Raw genomic sequence first — 11,452 nt, 5'->3', positions numbered from 1 at the left:
CGTTTCCAAAGCTTTTTTCTTTAACAAAGCTGCACTGTGTGTCAATGAAACACTCCGATAGAAAGGTCTGGAAGTCGTCTGGAAGTCGTCTGGAAGTGCTCACAGCAGCAGTAACGTGTTTGGTTTTCAGATCCGACTCGAGGCTCTCTCTCCTCAAAGATAAATCCTCTTTCTTTATGTGAATAAATGTGTGTAAGTCCCACTGTGAAGTGCAAATTCAAGTTAAATATTAATCACCGTTCCAAAAAAGCAAAGGTGGACGAAAACTGAGTTTTGTTGAGTTTGAATGTGAAAAAAAAGAGAAAAAAAAAAAGAAAGAATCATGAAGTGGAGAAAGACAGAAAACAAACAGAACGCACCAGAGGACGCACAGCATGGGGACAAAGAGAACAAGACCAGGTTTTAGTTTTATATTGTGAAACGAGAAAGATATTCTCCGAAAAAGAACACATGCCTCCGGGGAGCAGAGAGCGAGGACAGGAAAACTCCACCAGTTTTTGCATAAATAGCACTTTGAAGTCCGGGATGGAGGGATGGGAGGAAAAGAGGAGGAGAAGAAGAAGAAGAGGAAAAAAAGAGTGGATATGATAGAAGCGCAGTGTCAAAAGTTTTTCAAGTGCAGCTTCAGTTAAATATGCCTCCTCGGCCCCCGGGGGCCCCGGCTGTACTTGCATGCTTAGTGTTTCACCTCTTTCCTCTCCTCCTCACGTCCTCTCTGCAGCCCGCCCTCCATGAACACTGCAGATAGCAGCTTAGCCCTTAGCTTTAGCTCACACACAGGCCTTGATCTCTTTAGACAGCGAGTGTGAGAGCTGCATTTTGAACTGGATTAGACTCTATCGTATCTCTCGACTCCTCATAAGGCAGGCTGTCCACGGTTAAAGCCAATTAGCTCACAGGTCTGACTTTAAAGCTGTGAGAGGGCTGCTGGAGGATGACATCTGAGATTCTGCAGACTCCAATATGAGTGAGAGGAGGGAGGACATGTCTGAGACAAAAAAACTCTTAAAAACATAAAGAGAGAAAGAATAACTGAGACACATTTTATTCTTCCTTTTCTACATAAAACACAACTTAAGATCTTTGTACTTTTTATTTTAAAGGTCCAGTCAGTAAGATTTGTAGTGAGTGAGATGATAAAGGTACCTTACTATATGATCAGACATTAAGGAAACATGCTATGTTGAAGTGCTGGCTTCTCTGACAACAATGCAGCAGCCAGTATGTCCTCCTTCTAACTTTAGATTCTGGTCCTGAATGATCTGGATTTGTTTGGACCAGAGAAGGTAGACGGTTTTAAGCCCCCCCCCCCCCCCCCCCCCCCCCCCCTAACACATGAGATGATTTGGTCTGGCGGTGAATGAAACATAATTGGCGGTGTTGAAAGCTGGTATCTCCCTCCTAGAGTCCTTTCTGTTTAATTAAAACAACATTTCAGCGAGAAGCTTCCTGATGACAATAAGCTTCTGGCGAGCAGCCTGTCTGCTGAAATGTTGCTTTAATTAAACAGAAACTACGAGCGTGCAACCAAACCTGATCTCTATGGAAGTGCTGCTGTCTGCTCTGCATGCTGTGACCCCATTAACATGTTGGATGTTGATGTTTGTCATCATCGACGTCATACGACATGAACGGACCCAAAGCTTCTTTTAGAATGTGTGAAAAAATCAGTGTGTGGTGTTATTATGGAAGAGTTAAGGGTGCTACCATCTTTACGACTTAATTAGATATCCACAAAAGACTCAAATGATTTAAATCCACATCTGTAAAATGTGATGCGCTGGTACAGATTTGCCTCCTTTTGGACAACTTTAGCATCTGTGTGAGAACATGACTGAGAACAGAACGTGTGTACAGTACATGCAACCATTTCTACATCCATGCTTTACTGTGTGCCTCTGTGTGTGTGTGTGTGTGTGTGTGTGTGTGTGAAACAGACAGTGTTAGTCTGTCTGGCAGCTGCAGCAGACATGATGATGATGGTATGAGTGGTGGGTGAGCTGTTTGATGAAGGGATGGGGGTGTTTGAAAGCGCTTTAGAAATGTGTGTGTGTGTGTGTGTGTGTGTGTGTGTGTGTGTGTGTGTGTGTGTGTGTGTGTGTGTGTGTGTGTGTGTGTGTGTGTGTGTGTGTGTGTAGCCCTCATCCAGCTGCAGTGTGGGACACACCTGGGCCTGCTGTCTAAACAGCCTTGTGCTGTTTTGCATGGCTGCTCCTACAAACATGTGTTGGTATTTGCGAGTGTGGTATGTGTGTAAAGAGAGAGAGAGAGATATATAGAGAGTGATTGTGTTCCAGTTGACCTGTTTGTGAATACATGCTGTACATATTTGTACATATTATAGGCTGCATTATATTCAGACATAATGTTTATGTTTACATGTCCTATATGTGCATCGAACCTGAAAAAAAAACATGTGAAAATCTGAACACATCAGATTTAATTCAGCTTCTGCCCAAAATTCACATTTAAAACATCCCTTTAAGTTCGAATACTGTTGATTACTTCAAATTCTACAATTTAGTGAGCAGAGGATTTTATCCAAAGCGATGGACATCAGAGAGTAAGAAGAACACAAGCAAGGATCTAGAGAGGAGGAGACATTTGGGTCCCAATGTGGATGGTGGAAGAGATTCTGTTTGGCTGTTTGATAAACTTCTTGGTTGATATCGTATGAGCTACACAGGAGCTTCAACTAAAATAGCCCAAATGAGCTGACTGCAGCTGAACATGATCATCCCAAACAAATTCAGAGGAAATGAAACCTGAAGCAATCCAAGTCCAGAAACACAGAATCGATTCTGTTACTGAGAGCAGCTCTGAGCCAATCAGGACTACTTCAGATCTTTTAGTTCACTTCAGTTTACTTCAGAATGACAGTTTCACAACATTTCTCACTCATAGCTGACTCTGCACTAAGACATGTAAGGACACCAACGCTGTGTGTCAGCAGCAGCACGGAATATTCAGACTACAATCTATAACAACGTAATCACAACCACACACACGCATCCACCAGTTCTGGCCTGACTGATGCATGTTTGGATCTTTTCTTAAAGTTTAAAAATCATTAAAACTTTAAAGTGCTGATCTAGTTACTTTCAATCTTTGTTACTCCATACCTACTGTGGTTGAGGAGACGCTCCAAAAAAAGGCAGCATCTGTGTGAATGGGACTGACAGGACTTAAGTTTTCTGTAATAACAACATGATAATTTAGATTTGTAGAAAGTAAAAAGTAAAGCTTCTTCTTCTCCTCTTCTTCAGTGTAAATAAGTCTAAGAGCTCCTCAAAACATGTGTGTGAAGTTTCTTGTTCTAAATCCACTCTGATCCTGTTTTTGATCATGCCTATAAACCCCTCTATTTCAGCCCTGCTCAGAACAGGCTGTTTCTGTGTCTGTACCTTTAAATATGTAAATGAGCTGTGTCTCGGTCTTTCTTGCTCCATGCCCTATTGTTTACAGTGAGAAGGCAGACTCAGAGGGCAGAACAAACACCTAGCTGTGGGAGTGTCACCCACCTGGGGGAGGGGCTACTGCCCTTTGTGATGTCATGAAGGGAACATCTCCAAACGGCCTGTTTGAGCACACATTTTCTGAAAAGTGGAGCAGGCAAAAGACGGAGAGGATGGACTTTTCTCATCATTGGGGGGTCTGTAGACAGACTAGAGACATATATTAGAGTTAGAGGAAGAGGATTTTGCAGAATATGTGACCTTTAAATGTTGTTTTTTTAATGGAGGTCGGAGCGTTCGATTCTGATGTGTTCAAGGACGTCAGGGAATCTAAATGCTGATTGGCTTTAGCGACAAGGCATCAAACAGATTTGTGGCTCAAGCGTAAATGCTTGATCCAACATGGATTGTCAGCTTCACTTGTATGAAGATAGTCGGGATGTCAAAGCGCTGATCATCTTCCGCTTGCTTTTTTTGTCAACACTCTGTCATTGCTGCACATACTTACTAATACATGATTAGTCAATGCAGCTCGGACTACAAACGTACTACAAAAGGAAACCAGAAAACTTCACATTCTAAACTTCCAGACCCCTGAGTACAGATTCTACATTTTTATGTAGAAGGTCGTTCCTCCAAAGAAGCATTATTTATGTTTTATATGAATTCACTCTGAACATTTTGACCTCGTGTGTGTGTGAATGCAACATAAATTCTAAACACAGTGTGAACCTGACTCACAGCCCAACATTTTAGCTTCATGGAAAGCATATGGGCCTTGCAGGCAGCCTGAGGGCATTCCACCTCTGCTCTTCAGGAGTCGGGTCAAAAAGTCCAGCTCGCATCGCTCACATTGTTGGACGCGTGTGTAACACACACACACACACACACACACACACACACACACACACACACACACACACACACACACACACACACACACACACACACACACACATGGCTCTGACCCAGACTCCCTACACCTGCTGCAGTCAAATCAGGAAATCAAAAGAGCCTGGTGCTGATGTGCCCATTCCTGTTCTTATGTTCGTACGGATGTGGTCTCTGACGGCTGAGCCAAACCTCTAACACTCATATAATCACCTGCCAGGCCAGACGTTGACTCACCGCTCAGAACAATAGTGTTTAATCGCCAACTGTTTCCTCACCGTGTTGCGAAAGCAGTGGAGTGTGGTCCTCTGTGCAAACACTACCGCACAGGCCTGGCTGAGATAACCTGCAGGCTTCATGTTTGATCGAACCTGCCTAACGGAGGAAGTGGGCGGGGCTTAACACATCCGATACAGTGTCAGGTTATCACTCATCAATCACTCAGAACTAATCCACGCAGAGCGCTGATTGCTAACTGCTTCTGGTACTCATTCACTTGTGCTGGACACCGGGGGTCGATGAGCTGTTCTCTTCTGCAAAGTGAAGTACACATTGGCCAAGAGTTAAAGAGATTAAAGATTAAAGTGAAATGCTCTTGGGCAACAAATTCCTGCCTGATTTATGTCTGTGCATGCACTTAGACGTCAGGCTGAACGATTAGCATAGCTCTTTAAGATTTATGTTAAAATGTTATATTAATGTTATTGCTATCAAGAAGCTACACCAAGGGCTAAAAGTGAAGTCCAATGTCAGGGTGCATGAAACTGCAGTTTTTCGAGTGTCCACTTGAGTGAGTTCATCTTCAAAAGTGAGTTCATCCCCATAGAGCCTCATGTTAACATGTCAGCTGTGTTTGTGCTGTTGGAGCCTTTTTGGAGGTTTGTTCATAAATATCAGACTAATTATCTGTCTCTCTCTGTGAGCTTTAATGGACTAACAGACCGTCTAACAAGTCTGAGCTCCACTTTTTACACTTTTTTAACTGGCTGCTTTGTAACTGACGATTGCTGTGTGAACTAGTCCCCTAAAGACGTACACATTTCTCATGAGAGAACTGCAGCCCGCTGCTTAACTTAGCAGGCAACCATGGTGATTTGTGGACATTGGAGAGATGCTATTCTGCCTGTTATCAGTTCAAGCTTGTCTCAAGCTCCGGCCTCTCCACTAAATAAAGTCTCTTCTGGCTCCAATCAAACAAAAACATGCAGCAGACAAATTGCAATACTCAAGGCTTCATGTTGTAGGGCTGAGGTCACAGTAGCTGCGTCCTATAACTGTGATATAGCATTGGTTCTTGAGGATATTTTTTGGTGTCCACAACATCATTAGGATTCAACAAATAATATCCCCTGACGCTCCACGAGAAAGGCAAAGACATTACCTATAACATCTAAACTCTCCCTGTTGTCTTATTGTGTCGCTCGAACGGAAACCCAAAGTAGATTACACACTCAGATTATTATTTAACCTACTCCAAAATAAAACTGCCTGAAAGATGACTTTGAATCCAGCTTTGAAGAAACTTCTTGTCATGTGAAGTGGGGATGTTTTTCTGTCCCTGTACAATAACAGTTTCCTTCCTGTCCTCACAGTTAGCCGAGTTTCTGTGGAGGGTGAACACTCTGAACACAGAGAGAGAGGGGGCGGGGCTTGTCCTGCAGCGAGGGGGGAATGTCAGAACAGGCCGGGTTTCCTCTGAGCCGAGGTCGGAGGAGTTGAAAGGGAACGCTGCCTGCCGGCTTGTTTGTGTTTCAGCTGCTCTTTGTTACACGAGGGCGCCTTGTTTCGCAACAGCAGACTGCTGAAGGTAAAGAGAGAGAGAGAGAGAGAGAGAGAGAGACCTCCAACAGACACAATGCATACACACTGAAACAGAGAGGGAAGCACAGAATGGATTCAACCAAAGTTTATTTGACTAATTTATTCTAACAGTTTCAACAAGAAAGGGGATTATATGCATAAATGGATATCTCACACACTCCATATTCTCTAAAGCTACCGCCCTGAGACTATTAAATCACCTCCTTATGATACTTTTTGAGGACATAGTATTGATCATATAAAAAGATGGATGACACAAATGCCCCCCAAATGTTGGGCGCTGACATCTTGTGTTGGTGATGTCATTTGGAGTCTGAGCGGTAGAGATCAGCTGAAGGAGCCGTGGTGTTGATGTCCCGCCCCCTTCATCCTCTAACCCAAACACACATTAAACCTCCTGCTAAAAGGTCAAAGGTCCCACAGCAGAACAGATTCTCGTGTCGGTTTGAAGCAGACGATCGTGGTTATGCAGAGTTCAGTGACTCTGATAGTCTGCTGCACACAGTAACGCAGGAGCCTCATTAGTCAACACAGCTGTCAATCATGGACAAGCTTATGACCTATTCTGCAGCCATATTGTGGGGGGAGCTTCAAATGTTTTGGCTTCACTTTAGGAGAGCCGTCATGTTGTCATCTGACTGTTTCTCCTGCAGACACCAAAGCCTGCTAAATGCAATCAGTCAATACCGCTCAGACTACAAACAATAAACCAGAACACTTCCCATCCTGACAATCCAGACCCATTTGTACTGATCCTTTATTTGTATGTAGAATCTGTAAATAGAGATAAGGCTCGCACTCTGCCACTCTTTAGAAAAGGGCGTGGTCTCTCATGCTGCACATTGTCACCACGGCTTCCCCAGCGTCCAGTAACACACATCGGTCGTTATGACGGATACAATTCTTCCATTCTGGATTCATCTGCTAGGAATTTATGGCAACACCCCACCCCTCTCCACGCTCCAACACTTACACACAGTGCAGTCACACACACACACACACCTCATGTCTTGTTATAAAAACTTCCAGTTGTAAATCAGCAGCAGGGTCTGTTCTGCTGCTGGCTTGAAATGACCCAGGTTCTGTTTCTGGCAGCGCGTCTCTGCCAAGTGGGCATCAGATTTATCTAAAAGTGGCTCCGAGGGGGGAGAGGTGGAGCCGCGCCGTGCGCAGAGAGAACGGAAAATGTGGGATTCATTTCTCCCTCTGTACGTGCTGGGTTGTGTTTCAGCTGCTGGCAGCACGCACTGCAGAGGTGAAGTCACCGGGCAGCACGGAGAGAAGAAACACAGAGAGAGAGCCAGACACACACACACACGTGTGCGTGTGTGTGTGTGTGTGTGTGTGTGTGTGTGTGTGTGTGTGTGTGTGTGTGTGTGTGTGTGTATATTTGAACAGTTGGTCATTGATGATAACTTTAATATGAACGTTGCAGCCAATAACTCAAAGGGACTCATCCACAGAAATGTAACCAACTCAGTCCCACAAGCTTTCCTAAGAGTTTAAGTCTCTTTCAGCTCGTTGTGTATACATGGACTCGAGTATCCCTGTTATGAGTCTTATCCTGGTTTTGATCATATTTGGGATATGGCGTTTATATGCACACGGAGAAACTAAGTGTTGAAACATGAAGCTGATGCTGAAGTGTAAAATCCTGCAGTTCCTGGAGTGTCCACCAGAGGCTGGCTGCAGAAGCACAGGAAGTCACATACACACTCATTCTAAAAAGCCTGTTTTTACAGCAGAGATTAACATGTTTACAGCCTGGTTCAAAAAACCAAATAGGTTTGATTAGTAGGGCTGGGAACCTTTGGGTGTCTCACGATTCATCTCGATTTAGATGCTGGAGGTCACGATTCAATTCAGAATCTATTTTTGTTTGAAAAAGATTCTTGGTTCATGGATACATGGATTCAAAGTCTATTTTTTGAATTAGAACATCCTTCAGGATCGACTCCAGTCGTCTGTGTGACTGTCAATGATTAGCCAAAAGAAAATAGATTTTTGGAAGTTATGAATCTATTTAAAGTCTCAGAAGATAAGAATCTCGATTTTTACATAAATCAATTTTTTTCTCCCACCTCTACTGATTAGCTCATGTTTGGATCTTCTCACTCTCAGTCCTGCACTTCATGTTAGTGTTGACGCTGACCTCCCAGCAGTGCCAGGTGCAGCCTCGGTCCTCCACCTGGAGTGAATATAGTTGCTGCTGTTCCCTTTCACATGACATATACGGTGAATCATTGTCTGAGACTGTGCTCAGAGGAAACTGCCGTAGCAGGTTACACAATGGAAACTAAAAACCAGTACATTGTAAACCTGCACTGGTGAACTCTGAGTGACTCCCAAAAAAAAAAAAGATGGAGGCCGAGGCTGTTTGATGAAGGTCGGGTTGTTAAAGGAGGAAACCTGAGAGTGTTTTCATGCAGCAGCTTCACACTGTGGCTTTCACTGACGCACAGATTCACTGTCGCTGTGACGGACGAGGCAGAGATCAGAGACGACCATGAACCAAACGACTCATCCTGAAAGACAATAGAGAACAAAGACTGCTCAAATTTTTATTAATCTGGGTATTGCATGATGAGGCAACATTTGATATGCACCAACTAATCAATATTTAGACTAGAAGGGCTCTCATCTCTTTACAGGAACGTACCAACTCAACATGTTTTAATGGTTTGAGATTTAACATATAAAATACGTCTGCAATCATGATGGTCATGATTGTTGTATTTTCTGTTGTGCCCGACAATCAGGTCGTAGAGTGTGAGCAGGCGTTCCACCACAAATTTCTGACCATCGTACAGTGAACGCCAGGCTTAACACTTCTTCACTTTTGAAACTAATCGAAAATAAAGCAAAACATTTTTTCCCTGACAGCTGGGGACGGCTCCCCGCGACCCCGAACGGGAGAAGCGGTATATATAATGGATGGACGTTTAGCCTTATATTCCTAAAATCAAATTTTAAATGAATGAATATTTAAATGGGATTTGTTGGGATGTCGTTGCATCTCAGCTCCCGAATCAAGAGAGATGAAGAAGCTGTAGAATGTCCGACTGCTGGAGATGTATTGAACTCCAATAATAAACGCAGTGAGATGAGACTGTAACAACTCTCTGCAGAGAATCACATAACATACAGCATGTCCTCCTCTCATACAGCTGATACACTATCAAAACTCTCAGATCTAAGAAAAGCACCAGGAGGCAACACAAACTTGTCCTGGTAACTCAAACTTCCATATCAATTATTTATCCACAAGAAACGCCAAATTACTGCAGAAAATAGACAAAATCCTCGAGTGAAGACTCCAAACTCTCCCTCCCCACCCTCAGGAGAGAGAGACGAGCTGAAGAACTCACCGTGTTTCAGCGAGGATCTCCTCACCTTCATCATCAGTCATCATCCTCAGCACATGACGGATTCCAGCATCATTGCTTTCACGTCTCAGTTCGGCTTAGATTAGCGAGGAGCAGGGTAAGGAGAGAAGGAGAGGGATCCATCAAAGACTTTCAGGACTTGCCCTCCTGTCTGCTCCCTTTTCTCTCCGCCTCAGATCACTTTCTGCGCCGAGCATCCGTTAGAGTGAGAGAGCGCTGCGAGCACTAATTAAGCCGGCAAAGATGGCGCGGGCCTCGACAGCGGCAAAAAGCCCGGGATGAAAGCTTCATTAATGAATCACAATGCCGTGACAACACTGATAATTACCTCCACGGGCAACGAGATAAAAGACGAGGTTTAAGAAAAAATATATAAGAGCTTTAGTGAGCAGAGGAATACCCCAGTGAGGTTTGGGCTCAAAGAACGAGCTTCCCTGAAAGAGATGTACCAGGAAGTGTGTGTTTGTTAAAGTGTGTGTGTGTGTGTGTGTGTGTGTGTGTGTGTGTGTGTGTGTGTGTGTGTGTGTGTGTGTGTGTGTGTGTGTGTGTGTGTGTGTGTGTGTGTGTGTGTGTGTGTGTGTGTGTGTGTGTGTGTGTGTGTGTGTGTGTGTGTGTGTGTGTGTGTGTGTCAGTACTCAACCTGAGGTCAAATGTTCATCTGTTCCATAAAGGATGAGTCATTGATGTTGCTTCACTTTCTGTGTAGAAAGTTAGTCGTTATTTCTGAATATTTTGGAGGTTAATCCTTTCAAATCCACTGGTTTGGATCAGGAATAAATCTCTGTTCGCAGTTGGCGTACTGTACATCACCCTCAGTTTCTATTCTGTATAGAAATGTATGAAATATAATATTTATTTTCGTTTGTCACAGTGCAGTCTCATACGTGTGAATCAAACACTAGAGGAGAATACTTCCTGAACCAAAAACATTAACCCGAGCGTTTCTACACCTGCCTACAGCTCCTGTGTTTATCTGCAGGGTCTGTTCCACTACACAGACTGTGAGTTTCCAGACGTTTGGTACGTAAAGCGAAGTAGGCTGAATATTAATAACATGCTGCGGTTTGGTCACACCCAGCCTGGAAATGTGGGCCAGCACAAACAGGAAAGACCCCAACTAAATTATCTGTGGTTGCATCGACCAAATAATTGCCCAACAACAAATCCTCTGCTGCACACATTCTTTCCAGAGTCTGACTGTCAGCTTGATGTGTCATGACCTTAAAGACTGACTGTAAATGGGTCGAAAATAACACTGAAATTATGCTAAGTTGTTTACCAGGTCCGACCAACAATGGCAGCTGTTTGGAGGAAATCTTGACCCCCTGTATTCAGACATCTTACTCCTAAAATATCCCCACTCTCTCTTTATGAATCAAATCCCTAAATGAGGATCCTATTGTTAGCAGCAGCTGAATAACCATCCACGCAGGCTGTATTTGGCATATCCTGTCCCGTTCCCTGCCGGGCTGAGCTCTCTGTCGCCTCATCTCCATGAATAGACGGCAGAGATTGGCCCCGAGACACCAGAACATCCTGCCTGCACAGCAAGAATGTAAACAGCCCCACATGTTATGTCTACCCGGCCCGGCCTGATTTCATAATCTCCACTATTCTTCAGCTGTGGGTGACACTCTGGATGGGTCTGAATGTGGACTTTAAACTTTCTTCACATTCACTAAACATTTCTGAAGGTTTTCAAGGAGCTAATTCCCTGTGATTCATGTATTGCATCATCAAATATGTTTTATCTGTCCTTCAGTGTTTATCACTCTGACGACGTTGTAGAATCTCATTGACACTGGAGCAGATTCTGGTGCTTAACATTTCGTTTGTAAAATCTCTGCAGGCTTTGACAGAAAGATAGTCTGTGTAAAGAGTGAAAGATGTGGAATCCTA

Source organism: Labrus bergylta, chromosome 12 (genome assembly GCF_963930695.1).
Source record: "Labrus bergylta chromosome 12, fLabBer1.1, whole genome shotgun sequence".
Classification (NCBI taxonomy): Eukaryota; Metazoa; Chordata; class Actinopteri; order Labriformes; family Labridae; genus Labrus; species Labrus bergylta.
Note: the sequence above shows the minus strand (reverse complement) of the source record.